Source organism: Petromyzon marinus, chromosome 79 (assembly GCF_048934315.1).
Source record: "Petromyzon marinus isolate PM22_M1 ecotype Great Lakes invasive population chromosome 79, UKy_Petmar_22M1.pri1.0, whole genome shotgun sequence".
Taxonomy (NCBI): domain Eukaryota; kingdom Metazoa; phylum Chordata; class Hyperoartia; order Petromyzontiformes; family Petromyzontidae; genus Petromyzon; species Petromyzon marinus.
The window spans coordinates 22053598-22070321 of NC_133745.1; the positions used below are offsets into that span (position 1 = coordinate 22053598).

A 16724-nucleotide genomic window follows, 5' to 3' on the forward strand; every position below is an offset into this window, starting at 1 on the left:
ATTGGGCAACCATTGGAAGGATGTTACTGACCAGCTTAAAACCTTAACTGCTTTTATGGCGTTGCCTTCATATCCGCGTCTCCAGTTTGCTAACCCTCCCAGCCCCGCCCACTTCCACTCCCAGCCCCGCCCACTTCCCCTCCCAGCCCCGCCCACTTCCCCTCCCAGCCCTGCCCACTTCCCCTCCCGACCCCGACATTTTTTGACTTTAACATAGCCATTTCCGTGACCAGTCACAAGCTAATCCCTCAGCTATTTGCACAAGCTAATCCCTTAGCTATTTCAATGCTAAATTACTAGTTGCCTCTGTGGATGTGTAGGTTTTGACTTTAACATAGCCATTTCCGTGACCAGTCACAAGCTAATCCCTCAGCTATTTCAATGCTAAATTACTAGTTGCCTCTGTGGATGTGTAGGTTTTGACTTTAACATAGCCATTTCCGTGACCAGTCACAAGCTAATCCCTCAGCTATTTTCACAAGCTAATCCCTTAGCTATTTAAATGCTAAATTACTAGTTGCCTCTGTGGATGTGTAGGTTTTGACTTTAACATAGCCATTTCCGTGACCAGTCACAAGCTAATCCCTCAGCTATTTGCACAAGCTAATCCCTTAGCTATTTCAATGCTAAATTACTAGTTGCCTCTGTGGATGTGTAGGTTTTGACTTTAACATAGCCATTTCCGTGACCAGTCACAAGCTAATCCCTCAGCTATTTGCACAAGCTAATCCCTTAGCTATTTCAATGCTAAATTACTAGTTGCCTCTGTGGATGTGTAGGTTTTGACTTTAACATAGCCATTTCCGTGACCAGTCACAAGCTAATCCCTCAGCTATTTGCACAAGCTAATCCCTTAGCTATTTCAATGCTAAATTACTAGTTGCCTCTGTGGATGTGTAGGTTTTGACTTTAACATAGCCATTTCCGTGACCAGTCACAAGCTAATCCCTCAGCTATTTGCACAAGCTAATCCCTTAGCTATTTCAATGCTAAATTACTAGTTGCCTCTGTGGATGTGTAGGTTTTGACCTTAACATAGCCATTTCCGTGACCAGTCACAAGCTAATCCCTCAGCTATTTGCACAAGCTAATCCCTTAGCTATTTCAATGCTAAATTACTAGTTGCCTCTGTGGATGTGTAGGTTTTGACTTTAACATAGCCATTTCCGTGACCAGTCACAAGCTAATCCCTCAGCTATTTTCACAAGCTAATCCCTTACCTATTTCAATGCAAAAAAACTAGTTGCCTCTGTGGATGTGTAGGTTTTGACTTTAACATAGCCATTTCCGTGACCAGTCACAAGCTAATCCCTCAGCTATTTGCACAAGCTAATCCCTTAGCTATTTCAATGCTAAATTACTAGTTGCCACTGTGGATGTGTAGGTTTTGACTTTAACATAGCCATTTCCGTGACCAGTCACAAGCTAATCCCTCAGCTATTTGCACAAGCTAATCCCTTAGCTATTTCAATGCTAAATTACTAGTTGCCTCTGTGGATGTGTAGGTTTTGACTTCAACATAGCCATTTCCGTGACCAGTCACAAGCTAATCCCTCAGCTATTTGCACAAGCTAATCCCTTAGCTATTTCAACGCTAAATTACTAGTTGCCTCTGTGGATGTGTAGGTTTTGACTTTAACATAGCCATTTCCGTGACCAGTCACAAGCTAATCCCTCAGCTATTTGCACAAGCTAATCCCTTGGCTATTTCAGTGCTAAATTACTAGTTGCCTCTGTGGATGTGTAGGCCTTTACTTTAACATAGCCATTTCCGTGACCAGTCACAAGCTAATCCCTCAGCTATTTGATATGTAAACCCCTTTGTCAAGGTGCCTCACTTCTCCCAACCAGCTTAAAAGTCGCTACGAATCTTAACATCGTTCATTGAAGCTCTGTCGTCCCGACAGTTCTGTACCTTTCAACTGAAGACGGCCGCTTGCGTTGTGGCCGAAACGTCGTGAGAATTTTATTGTGTTATTTTATTATTTTATTCTCATTCTACGTGACTTTACCGAAAGAACCAAAGAAGATCTATGGGTAGTGTTAGTCTATGGCTAGTGCGAGTCTATGGCTAGTGCGAGTCTACGGGCAGTGCGGTCAAATTTGAAGGTTTTGAATTTTCCACGCGGGCGCTTTAGAGGTGCGGGCATTCTGCACAGGCCTCTTGCAGATAATAAAAGTCACTGCGGCTCCCGCAAATCGAACGCGACAGCCACCTGGTAGCCTGCGCAGTTCACCACCTCTACACCGTTCATCATGCTAAGTCGGCCAATCAAAATGCTAAATTTGTATGCTAATTCCTTTGTCAAGGCACCTTGTTTCCTCGCACACAGCTCAAAGGCCCGCGGTCTTGAGCGTGGCTGTGTTTCACTCCAGCGCTGTCCTCGAGACAGCCTGGTCCCTTCACCTGATGAAGGCCGCTTGTGTTGCGGCCGAAACGTCGTGATTTTTTTGTCGTTTTAAATTTTTTTTACCCCCACGTGACTTTACCGAATAGAACCAAAAGAGTGTTCGTACTCGTTGGTCGCGTAGGTAGACAAATGATAATACTGGTAGGAAGGAAGTTGTTAACTGAGTGTACCAGCCTGCAATAGATTAATGTGTCCGTCCGTCCGTCCCCTTTCAATACTTTAACGAAGTGAAATCTCGTGTGACTGTCATCCTTTATTTAACCACGTGAGTGACGTCATTGAGAGTCACTCTCTTGTCGCTGACATCCTTTATTTAACCACGTGAGTGACGTCATTGAGACTCACTCTCTTGTCACTGACATCCTTTGTTTAACCACGTGAGTGACGTCATTGAGAGTCACTCTCTTCTCACTGACATCCTTTATTTAACCACGTGGGTGACGTCATTGAGAGTCACTCTCTTGTCACTGACATCCTTTATACTGGTAGGAAGGAAGTTGTGAACTGAGTGTACCAGCCTGCAATAGATTAATGTGTCCGTCCGTCCGTCCCCTTTCAATACTTTAACGAAGTGAAATCTCGTGTGACTGTCATCCTTTATTTAACCACGTGAGTGACGTCATTGAGAGTCGCTCTCTTGTCACTGACATCCTTTATTTAACCACGTGAGTGACGTCATTGAGAGTCACTCTCTTGTCGCTGGCATCCTTTATTTAACCACGTGAGTGACGTCATTGAGAGTCACTCTCTTTTCACTGGCATCCTTTATTTAACCACGTGGGTGACGTCATTGAGAGTCACTCTCTTGTCACTGACACCCTTTATTTAACCACGTGGGTGACGTCATTGAGAGTCACTTTCTTGTCACTGTCATCCTTTATTTAACCACGTGGGTGACGTCATTGAGAGTCACTCTCTTGTCACTGACACCCTTTATTTAACCACGTGAGTGACGTCATTGAGAGTCACTCTCTTGACATCCTTTATACTGGTAGGAAGGAAGTTGTGAACTGAGTGTACCAGCCTGCAATAGATTAATGTGTCCGTCCGTACGTCCCCTTTCAATACTTTAACGAAGTGAAATCTCGTGTGACTGTCATCCTTTATTTAACCACGTGAGTAACGTCATTGAGAGTCACTCTCTTGTCGCTGACATCCTTTATTTAACCGCGTGAGTGACGTCATAGAGAGTCACTCTCTTGTCGCTGACATCCTTTGTTTAACCACGTGAGTGACGTCATTGAGAGTCACTCTCTTCTCACTGACATCCTTTATTTAACCACGTGGGTGACGTCATTGAGAGTCACTCTCTTGTCACTGACATCCTTTATACTGGTAGGAAGGAAGTTGTGAACTGAGTGTACCAGCCTGCAATAGATTAATGTGTCCGTCCGTCCGTCCCCTTTCAATACTTTAACGAAGTGAAATCTCGTGTGACTGTCATCCTTTATTTAACCACGTGAGTGACGTCATTGAGAGTCACTCTCTTGTCGCTGACATCCTTTATTTAACCACGTGAGTGACGTCATTGAGACTCACTCTCTTGTCACTGACATCCTTTTTGTTTAACCACATGAGTGACGTCATTGAGAGTCACTCTCTTCTCGCTGACATCCTTTATTTAACCACGTGGGTGACGTCATTGAGAGTCACTCTCTTGTCACTGACATCCTTTATACTGGTAGGAAGGAAGTTGTGAACTGAGTGTACCAGCCTGCAATAGATTAATGTGTCCGTCCGTCCGTCCCCTTTCAATACTTTAACGAAGTGAAATCTCGTGTGACTGTCATCCTTTATTTAACCACGTGAGTGACGTCATTGAGAGTCGCTCTCTTGTCACTGACATCCTTTATTTAACCACGTGAGTGACGTCATTGAGAGTCGCTCTCTTGTCGCTGCCATCCTTTATTTAACCACGTGAGTGACGTCATTGAGAGTCACTCTCTTTTCACTGGCATCCTTTATTTAACCACGTGGGTGATGTCATTGAGAGTCACTCTCTTGTCACTGACACCCTTTATTTAACCACGTGGGTGACGTCATTGAGAGTCACTCTCTTGTCACTGTCATCCTTTATTTAACCACGTGGGTGACGTCATTGAGAGTCACTCTCTTGTCACTGACACCCTTTATTTAACCACGTGAGTGACGTCATTGAGAGTCACTCTCTTGACATCCTTTATACTGGTAGGAAGGAAGTTGTGAACTGAGTGTACCAGCCTGCAATAGATTAATGTGTCCGTCCGTCCGTCCCCTTTCAATACTTTAACGAAGTGAAATCTCGTGTGACTGTCATCCTTTATTTAACCACGTGAGTGACGTCATTGAGAGTCACTCTCTTGTCGCTGGCATCCTTTATTTAACCGCGTGAGTGACGTCATAGAGAGTCACTCTCTTGTCGCTGACATCCTTTATTTAACCACGTGAGTGACGTCATTGAGAGTCGCTCTTGCCACTGACATCCTTTATTTAACCAAGTGAGTGACGTCATTGAGAGTCACTCTCTTGTCACTGACATCCTTTATTTAACCACGTGAGTGACGTCATTGAGAGTCACTCTCTTGTCACTGGCATCCCTTTATTTAGCCACGTGAGTGACGTCACTGAGAGTCGCTCTCTTGTCACTGACATCCTTTATTTAACCACGCGAGTGACGTCATTGAGAGTCGCTCTCTTGTCGCTGACATCCTTTATTTAACCACGTGAGTGACGTCATTGAGAGTCACTCTCTTGTCACTGGCATCCCTTTATTTAGCCACGTGAGTGACGTCACTGAGAGTCGCTCTCTTGTCACTGACATCCTTTATTTAACCACGTGAGTGACGTCGTTGAGAGTCACTCTCTTGTCACTGACATTCTTTATTTAACCACGTGAGTGACGTCATTGAGAGCCACTCTTGTCACTACCGTCCTTTATTTAACCACGTGAGTAACGTCATTGAGAGTCACTCTCTTGTCGCTGGCATCCTTTATTTAACCACGTGAGTGATGTCATTGAGAGTCACTCTCTTGTCGCTGACGTCCTTTATTTAACCACGTGAGTGACGTCATTGAGCCACTCTTGTCTATGACATCCTTTATTTAACCACGTGAGTGACGTCATTGAGAGTCTCTCTCTTGTCGCTGACATCCTTTATTTAACCACGTGAGTGACGTCATTGAGAGTCACTCTCTTGTCACTGACATCCTTTATTTAACCGCGTGAGTGACGTCATTGAGAGTCACTCTTGCCACTGCCATCCTTTATTTAACCACGTGAGTGACGTCATTGAGAGTCGCTCTTGTCACTGATACCCTTTATTTAACCACGTGAGTGACGTCATTGAGAGTCACTCTTGTCACTGACATCCTTTTTTTAACCACGTGAGTGACGTCATTGAGAGTCACTCTCTTGTCGCTGACATCCTTTATTTAACCACGTGAGTGGCGTCATTGAGAGTCACTCTCTTGTCACTGGCATCCTTTATTTAACCACGTGAGTGACGTCATTGAGAGTCGCTCTCTTGTCACTGTCATCCTTTATTTAACCACCTGAGTGACGTCATTGAGAGTCACTCTCTTGTCACTGACATCCTTTATACTGGTAGGAAGGAAGTTGTGAACTGAGCGTACCAGCCTGCAATAGATTAATGTGTCCGTCCGTCTGTCCCCTTTCAATACTTTAACGACGTGAAATCTCGTGCTGTTGGGGTGTAAAATCAGCAAATAGACAGCGCAGAGACTTTGTCCTACCAGCCCACCCTTCAGGGACCTGTTCAATAATGGTCCACGGCGTCTCGATCGCAACGCGCAAGCGAACGTCCTTGGGGTTTGGACTATCGCTAACATCCCGATCACTCGGGCCCCATCAACTCGCCTACCTGCAAGCTGGCCCGTTTCATGTCCGACAACCTTGCTTCCATTCACGGGCAAGGCCACATCGGCAGTACATTCATTCAGCTCGCCTGGGTCTCTCTAATCAAGGGCATTTCACTGTCCCGGGACGATGTTCTCGTCAGCTGTGATTGTCTTCTTTGGTTCTTTCGGTAAGGTCACGTAGAATGGGAATACAATAATAAGATAAAATGAGACGATAAAATTCTCACGACGTTTCGGCCGCAACACCATTTAGCTTCTTCAGGTGAAGGAACAGAACTGTCGGGACGACGGAGCTTCAATGAACGCCGCTAAGATTCGTAGCGTCTTTTTAAGCTCGGTGAGAGGCGTGAAGAGCCTTGACAAGGGAGTTTGCATATCAGAGCAGGAGAATTTAGCATTGAAATAGCTGAGGGATTAGCTTGTGACAGAAATAGCTGTGTTAAAGTCAAAGTTTACATATCAACAGAGGCATTCAGTATATGGACGCTAAAGGCCTCCAACTAACAACTATCATAAAGTAAACCAATGTGGGAAAAAAACTAAGTCTATATTACATCAATATAATACATGTACTTAATATATTCTTCAATAAGCTGAGCTATTAATCACAAAGCAACTGGGTATACACTACACTATAGAATGAATACCATATAGTAAACCAATAAAAACCAAAATGTAAGCTACCTCAATGTTATCAATAAACTCTATATACTCTCCAATCAGCTGAGCCACCAACAATAAGTCGTTATATATCACAATGCCATATGGCGAAAAATGGTCGTTTCTCTGTTCACCAAGGTTCCTGTGCCTGACACCTTAGCAATAATTGAAGATTTGAGTCCAACATGGACTGAACCCTGATGTACCCACTCTGGTTAGGCACTGCCTTACCAACACTTACTTCACCTGAAATGGTACTTTCTACAAACAAAATGAAGGTACCCCCCATGGGTTCCCCCTCGTCGCCAGTGATAGCGAATGTTTTCATGGAGATATTTGAAACAGACGCCATCCAGACATCCACCCCACGTCCTGCCCTGTGGAAGAGATATGTGGATGACACTTTCGTTATTTGTCCACGTGGGCCCGCCAGCGTTGAACCAATTCCTCAGCCACATTAACTCCATATACGCCCATCCATCAAATTCACCATGGAAGTGGAGAAGGATGGTAAGCTACCATTCCTGGATGTTTTGTTTGAGAAGAGACCTGACGGCTCCTCTGGACACTCTGCCTACAGGAAAGCCACCCGCACAGATTCCCATCTGCAAACCTGATTCCCACCGCCGTCCGGCACGGAAGAATTCCCTCGTCACAACACTGCACCATAGGGCCCACTGCGTTTCTGACCAACACCACATAGCCAGTGAACTGGTAAACACGTACGCCAGGCCCTCAAGATGAATGGATATTCGGACCGCGTTATCCGCAAAGCTGTTTCTCCAACCGTGGAGAAACGACATCCTGAGAACCCGATCAAAACCATCACGTTACCATGCATAGCAGGCGTTACCAAAAAGATTTTGCAAAATTCTTGAGCAAACACAAGATCCAGGGTCCGATTCAGTACAGCACACAAAAGTCCGTGATCTAATCCCATCCGTGAAAGATGTCATTCCCGACGTGCCATACCCTGGAGTCTGCGAACTAAGTTGCACCTGTGGTGATTGTTACGCTGGGGAGACGAAGCGACATGTCTCGGACCATGTTCGCGAGCACAAGGCAGATCTGAAACACGGCAGAACCAATACCTCGGCCGTGGCCGACCATTGCTATAACGCTGCAGGCTCTCACAATATCGTTATTTTTTTTTTCTTCTCCGGGGCCAAGTGGGCTCTGCAAACCTTCGGGCTACCATCAAAGGTTTGTTCATGAAGCCGTCCAGATGTATAAACACAGACGGCGACTTCAACCGGGATGATGGATACAGATTGAGCAATCATTGGAAGGATGTTACTGACCAGCTTAAAACCTTAACTGCTTTTATGGCGTTGCCTTCATATCCGCGTCTCCAGTTTGCTAACCCTCCCAGCCCCGCCCACTTCCACTCCCAGCCCCGCCCACTTCCCCTCCCAGCCCCGCCCACTTCCCCTCCCAGCCCCGCCCACTTCCCAGCCCCGCCCACTCCCCCTCTCAGCCCCGCCCACTTCCCCTCCCAGCCACGCCCACTTCCACACCCGGCCCCGGCATTTTTTGCTTAACTTGTAGCCTCCACCCCCCCTACCCCCCCCCAACCCTCCCTGGCTCCTCCCCCTTCTCTTGCCTATAAAGCCTCTTGTCGCAGCAGCCCTTCTGGACGCTTGTGTTGCGCGCGAAACGTCGTCATTTATTTTATACCCACGTGATGACTTTACCGAAAGAACCCAAGAGTATGCTGTGAAGCTCTTTGCCACGGATGGTTTTATATTGAAACTCACCCCTTACCAAGATGGCCACGCGAAGCGTATTAATTAACACTGGGACTCTCACCCCTTACCAAGATGGCCACGCGAAGCGTTATCTGCATTGGAACTCGCCCCTGACCAAGATAATATAGCCATGCGAAGCTTATCAATTAACATTGGAACTCGCCCCCTTACCAAGATGGCCACGTGAAGTGTATCAATTAACATTGGAATTCGCACCTCACCAAGATGGCCACGTGAAGCGTATCAACTTCGGAACTTGCCCCTTACGAAGATGGCCACATGAAGCGTATCAACACGAACTCACCCCTTACCAAGATGGCCACATGCATATCAACATTGAAACTTGCCCCCTTACGAAGATGGCCACGTGAAGCTTATCAATTAAAATTGGAACTCGCCCCTTACCAAGATGGCCAAATGAAGCATATCAATTAACACTGGGATTCACCCTTACCAAGATGGCCACCCAAAGTGTATCAATTAACATTGGAACTTGCCCCTTACCAAGATGGCCTCGCAAAGCTTATGAACTAACATTTTATTTTCATTATTCAAAGAACCAATAATAAGTCTACATTATAGACTGCCAGTACGCTCACCCAGCTTAATAACCATTGCTGCAGTCTACATTATAGACTGCCAGTACACTCACCGAGGTTAATAAATAGGCTACAGTCTACATTATAGACTGCCAGTATACTCACCGAGGTTAATAACCATTGCTACAGTCCACACCAGTGTTTCATTTGTATTCACTTGCTTTTTCTACCTTACTTCACCGAAAGAATCAAAGAATATGAACAGAACCTCTGCCTGTCGGAGGTGGTCATGAGCACACTGCCCAGGTATGGGAGACTTCTCCACAACTCACCAATGGGGAGCTGTGTCGAGGTGTTTGATGGCACAAGATACCCAGGCAGGTGCTGAGTTTTGGTGGGGCTGATGGTGTAAGGCGCCACCTCTTGGTGGCAAGCTCCAGGTTCAGCAGCAGCAGCAGCGCCTCCAACTTTATCCTCTGAGTGAGCAGCAATTACCAGATCATCGGCATACATGACACACACACAGTCACACACACACAGTCACACACACAGACACACAAACACAGTCATACACACACACAGACACACACAGACACAGTCACACACACACACAGTCACACACAGACACACACCCAGTCATACACACACAGTCACACACACAGTCATACACAAACAGTCATACACACACAGTCACACACACAGTCACACACACAGACACACACAGACACAGTCACACACACACAGTCACACACACACAGTCACACAGACACACACAGACACAGTCACTTTCACAGTCACACACACACAGACACACACAGACACAGTCACACACAGGCACAGTCACACACACACACAGACACACAACAACAACCGCCATTCGCCAATAAGTGGCGGTGACGTCACCACGACGCTTGTGCCAGGCTATGTGCACCCTGAGGCCACGTGAAGTGTCGAACGCCCGCTGGCAGGAGGTCACGGGGCAGACCCAGGTGCCACGGGTCGACTGACTGAGATGACTGGCTGATGCACCACCTGTGCCCCCTACTGTGCCAACCTGCTGTGCTTTAGCCACCCGGCGCTCCGCTCGTTGTTTTGAGCGTCGCTCCTCCGCCGTCCGTTGTTGTTGGAGGGCGACTGCCTCCAACTGCCCAGTAGCATCCTTCACGAGCCTCCTCCACAGAGGCCGATCTTGACACCGCTGGTACCAGTCATCGGCAAGTCCACTCAGCTCCACGTCCTCCTGTACCACATCACTCCATCTCTTCTCTAGCCCGTGCCGCGCCCGCTTAGCCCCCTCAATCCGGCCAAACAAAAGCTGTTTCGGCATGCGGTGGCTGGGCATGCGGGCTACATGACCCAGCCATCGCAGCCTTGCCTGCTGGAGGAGCTCACCGATGGGACCCTGCCCAGATCTTTCAAGGATTTGTGAGCTCCTCACACAATCCAGTCTGGTTAAACCCAGGATGGATCGTAGGCAGGCCAGCCTAAATGTTTCCATGTTCCATTAGGGGGGTCCACGTTTCGCAAGCGTAGAGAAGGGAGGGAATGACCGTGGCCGAGAAGACCTGAAGCTTAGTGCGGAGCGACAGACCAGGTAGCTTCCACACAGCGTTACGCAACCGATGAAAAGATATTGCCGCTCGACTGATTCGGAGTGAGACCTCTGCTGTTAAACTGGAGCCAGTCATAAGCACACTGCCCAGGTATGGGAAACTCTCCACTCTCTCCACAACTGCCCCATCACCGATTGGGAGTTGTGGGGGTGGAGTGTCCGATGGTACAAAATACCCAGGCAGGTGCTTAGTTTTGGTGGGGCTGATGGTAAGGCCCCACCTCTTAGTGGCACGCTCCAGTCTCAGCAACAGCGTCTCCAACTCCTCCTCTGACTGAGCAGCTATTACCAAATCATCAGCATACATAACGTGGTTGAGCAATAGGGAGCCATCCCTTGACCGCACCCGGGCATCGATTAGCCTCCCATTATATCTGTACCATATGGAGATTCCCCCGGTACAGCTATTGAAGGCTTCACGAACTACGTGGTCAAAATAGATGTTAAATAATGTGGGAGCCAGAGGACATCCCTGTCGCACCCCAAGGTGTACAGGGAATGGCTCTGACTCCCGGCCACGTAGTTTTACCCGGGCCCGCTCACCATCATGAAGGTCCTTAATGATCGTGAGCAGAGGGTCAGGTACTCCAAAAGCACGAAGAACGACCCAGAGCCCAGGCCTACTGATGGTATCATAGGCCTTGACCAGGTCAATAAAGCAGAGATGTAGGTCTTGTTGGAATTCCCTACACCTCTGCTGTAGCAGACGGACAGAAAATATGGCATCTGTGCAGGACCGCCCTTTCCTGAAACCGCATTGGGGCTCCGCAAGCCTCTCCTCAGCGTGCCTGGCAAGGCGATGCTGAATAATCCTTGCCAGGACCTTTCCCGGCACACTGAGGAGTGAGATGCCCCTGTAGTTGTTACAGTCTGTGCGGTCCCCCTTCTTAAAAAGGGGGACCACCAGGGCATCCTTCCAATCCTGCGGAACCCGTCCAGTGGTCCAGACTGTTGTTATGATGTCATATAGGGCAGTCTGTGCACAAACGCCACCCTCCCTCAGCATTTCGCTTGGGAGATCATCTCTGCCCGCTGCCTTTCCTGGTCTCAGACTCCGGATCGCCTTCAATACTTCCTCAGCAGATGGCACCTCAGCCAGCCACTCACAGGGGGTGACTTCTTCCAATATTTGAGGCACCGCAGCCTCAGCAGGGTCATCCTCACTTTGTGCCACGATGTTTTCCTGGCTGAGGGATTTTCCCTCCCCCAGGACCTCACAGAAATGCTCAGCAAAATCTGCGAACCTGTTCCTGGGGGTCGGAGATTGGATCACCGTTTTTTCCCCTAATGATGGTAATAGGTGTGGCGCTGCAGGTTACTTTTTTGATGGAGTTAAATAGAGATTTGTGATCACGGGCCACTGAGGCAGACTCCATCTCCTCAGCAACCCGCGACCACCACCCATCCTTGCAGCGCCTCACGGCTCTCCGAACCTCCGAGCGAAGGCTGCGGTAAGCCTCCTCATTCTCTGACGTGGGATTCTGTAGCCGATGACAGTGGGCCTGTCGCTTTTTCTCAACCATCCTGAACACCTCCTCTGTCAGCCAGGGTCTCTGGGGAGGTCTGGACCGCGTACCCAAAGCAGCCATTGCAGCTGCATGAGTCACAGTCCTAAACCTCGCCCATTTACCCTCGACATCAGGAGGAGTCGGGGACGATGCCAACCCCAGCAACAAGTGATGATGAAATTCTCGCTTGCAACTTTCATCAGATAACTGAGACCAGGCCACTTTATGTTGGAATGGGGTCCTGGGTGTACACCCACCACCGGAGTGGAAGAATGGCAGGCGCATCTTACAGATGACAAGTCGATGATCAGAGGGCAGATCAGCTCCACGGTAGGTCCTGGTGTCAAGGACATGGGCTCGCATTCGCTGGTCCGTCACTATGTAGTCCAACAGATGTTCTTGCTTGGACCCGGCATGCATCCATGATGTTGTGTGGATACGCCGATGCCAGAACAGCGTGTTGGTAATTACAAGCCCATGGGCTGCACAAAAATCTAGCAGCCTCCTACCTTTGTTATTGAGCTGATCTGGACCATGCCCTCCAATCACTCCAGACCAGGTGCCAGTATCATGACCAACTCGGGCATTGAAGTCACCCAACATGATGACTCTATCCCGAGGGGCCACTTTAGCCAGCACCTGTGACAGGAGGTCATAGAAGGCATCTGACTCATCGGCTTTGCCTGCATCCCTCCACGGATGTTCATCTTCGGTGGGGGCATAAGTAACCACGACCACCATTCCTCGCCTCCGGTTGATGGGAAGGCGAGCCCAAAGTAGCCTGGGGCTTACAGCTTCCCACACCTCACCGCCACGCTCCCACGCCCCCTTCATTCTTTTGTTCAAAAGAAGACCCACACCCTGTTGTTTGGCAGTCTGCTGCCCCGAGTAGAGGACTGTCCACCCCTCATGGTGGCAGGAGCCAGAGCCGGTCCACCGGACCTCCTGAATGCCGCATAGATCCAGGCGGTACCGGTCCAGCTCCCTACAGAGGAGTGGCAGCCTCTCCTCTGCAGTGAGCGTTCGAACATTCATACAGTCACAAACACACAGTCACACACACAGACACATAGACACAGTCATACACAGACACAGTCATACACAGACACACACACAGACACACACAGACACAGTCACACACACACAGTCACACACAGACACACACACAGACACACACACAGACACACACCCAGTCATACACACACAGTCACACACACAGTCATACACACACAGTCACACACACAGACACACACACAGACACACACACAGACACACAGACACAGTCACACACACAGTCACACACACACACAGTCACACACAGACACACACAGACACACACAGACACTTTCACAGTCACACACACACAGACACACACAGACACAGTCACACAGACACACACACAGTCACACACACAGTCACACAGACACACACAGTCACACACACAGTCACACAGACACACACAGACACAGTCACACACACAGACACACACAGTCACACACAGTCACACACAGTCACACAGACACACACAGACACACACAGTCACACACAGACACAGTCACACACAGGCACAGTCACACACACAGACACACACACAGTCACACACAGACACACACACACAGACACACACACAGTCACACACAGACACACACACAGACACACACACACAGTCACACACACAGTCACACACAGTCACACACAGACACAGTCACACACAGGCACAGTCACACACACACACAGTCACACTCATCCTTTGAGTGAGCAGCAATTACCAGATCATCGGTATACATAACAGACACACACAGTCACACACAGACACAGTCATACACACAGTCACTTTCACAGTCACACACACACACAGTCACACACACAGTCACACACACAGTCACACATACAGACACACACACACAGTCACACACACAGTCACACACAGTCACACACAGACACAGTCACACACAGGCACAGTCACACACACACAGTCACACTCATCCTTTGAGTGAGCAGCAATTACCAGATCATCGGTATACATAACAGACACACACAGTCACACACAGACACAGTCATACACACAGTCACTTTCACAGTCACACACACAGTCACACACACAGTTACACACACAGTCACACATACAGACACACACACACAGTCACACACACAGTCACACACACAGACACACACACACAGTCACACACACAGTCACTTTCACAGTCACCCAACAACACTCACACACACACACACAGTCACACACACAGACACACACACAGACACACAGACAGTCACACACACAGATAGTCACACACACAGACAGTCACACACACAGTCACACACACAGTCACACACAGTCACACACACAGACACAGTCATACACACACTTTCACAGTCACACACACACACAGTCACACACACACAGTCACACACACACACAGTCACACACACAGTCACACACACACAGACAGACACAGTCACACACAGGCACACACACAGTCACACACACAGTCACACACACACAGTCACACACAGGCACAGTCACACACACAGTCACACACACACAGTCACACACAACAACAACAACCGCCATTCGCCACTAAGTGGCGGTGACGTCACCACGACGCTTGTGCCAGGCTATGTGCACCCTGAGGCCACGTGAAGTGTCGAACGCCCGCTGGCAGGAGGTCACGGGGCAGACCCAGGTGCCACGGGTCGACTGACTGAGATGACTGGCTGATGCACCACCTGTGCCCCCTACTGTGCCAACCTGCTGTGCTTTAGCCACCCGGCGCTCCGCTCGCTGTTGTGAGCGTCGCTCCTCCGCCCTCCGTTGTTGTTGGAGGGCGACTGCCTCCAACTGCCCAGTAGCATCCTTCACGAGCCTCCTCCACAGAGGCCGATCTTGACTCCGCTGGTACCAGTCATCGGCAAGTCCACTCAGCTCCACGTCCTCCTGTACCACATCACTCCATCTCTTCTCTAGCCCGTGCCGCGCCCGCTTAGCCCCCTCAATCCGGCCAAACAAAAGCTGTTTCGGCATGCGGTGGCTGGGCATGCGGGCTACATGACCCAGCCATCGCAGCCTTGCCTGCCGGAGGAGCTCACCGATGGGACCCTGCCCAGATCTTTCAAGGATTTGTGAGCTCCTCACACAATCCAGTCTGGTTAAACCCAGGATGGATCGTAGGCAGGTCAGCCTAAATGTTTCTAACCGGCGAAGATGTTCCATTAGGGGGGTCCACGTTTCGCAAGCGTAGAGAAGGGAGGGAATGACCGTGGCCGAGAAGACCTGAAGCTTAGTGCGGAGCGACAGACCAGGTAGCTTCCACACAGCGTTACGCAACCGATGAAAAGATATTGCCGCTCGACTGATTCGGAGTGAGACCTCTGCTGTTAAACTGGAGCCAGTCATAAGCACACTGCCCAGGTATGGGAAACTCTCCACTCTCTCCACAACTGCCCCATCACCGATTGGGAGTTGTGGGGGTGGAGTGTCCGATGGTACAAAATACCCAGGCAGGTGCTTAGTTTTGGTGGGGCTGATGGTAAGGCCCCACCTCTTAGTGGCACGCTCCAGTCTCAGCAGCAGCGTCTGCAACTCCTCCTCTGACTGAGCAGCTATTACCAAGTCATCAGCATACATAACGTGGTTGAGCAATAGGGAGCCATCCCTTGACCGCACCCGGGCATCGATTAGCCTCCCATTATATCTGTACCATATGGAGATTCCCCCGGTACAGCTATTGAAGGCTTCACGAACTACGTGGTCAAAATAGATGTTAAATAATGTGGGAGCCAGAGGACATCCCTGTCGCACCCCAAGGTGTACAGGGAATGGCTCTGACTCCCGGCCACGTAGTTTTACCCGGGCCCGCTCACCATCATGAAGGTCCTTAATGATCGTGAGCAGAGGGTCAGGTACTCCAAAAGCACGAAGAACGACCCAGAGCCCAGGCCTACTGATGGTATCATAGGCCTTGACCAGGTCAATAAAGCAGAGATGTAGGTCTTGTTGGAATTCCCTACACCTCTGCTGTAGCAGACGGACAGAAAATATGGCATCTGTGCAGGACCGCCCTTTCCTGAAACCGCATTGGGGCTCCGCAAGCCTCTCCTCAGCGTGCCTGGCAAGGCGATGCTGAATAATCCTTGCCAGGACCTTTCCCGGCACACTGAGGAGTGAGATACCCCTGTAGTTGTTACAGTCTGTGCGGTCCCCCTTCTTAAAAAGGGGGACCACCAGGGCATCCTTCCAATCCTGCGGAACCCGTCCAGTGGTCCAGACTGTTGTTATGATGTCATATAGGGCAGTCTGTGCACAAACGCCACCCTCCCTCAGCATTTCGCTTGGGAGATCATCTCTGCCCGCTGCCTTTCCTGGTCTCAGACTCCGGATCGCCTTC

The 16724-nt window shown here is 49.2% G+C and overlaps 1 long non-coding RNA gene across 1 annotated transcript; it reads right to left on the reverse strand.

The window, feature by feature from the left end:
• Positions 1-1325: 1325 nt before the first annotated feature.
• LOC142907465 (uncharacterized) lies at positions 1326-11325 on the reverse strand. Its single transcript, XR_012931024.1, has 2 exons — positions 9549-11325; positions 1326-7306 (listed from the first exon to the last, which is right to left on the reverse strand). It is a non-coding gene; the product is annotated as an uncharacterized LOC142907465 (long non-coding RNA).
• Positions 11326-16724: the final 5399 nt, after the last annotated feature.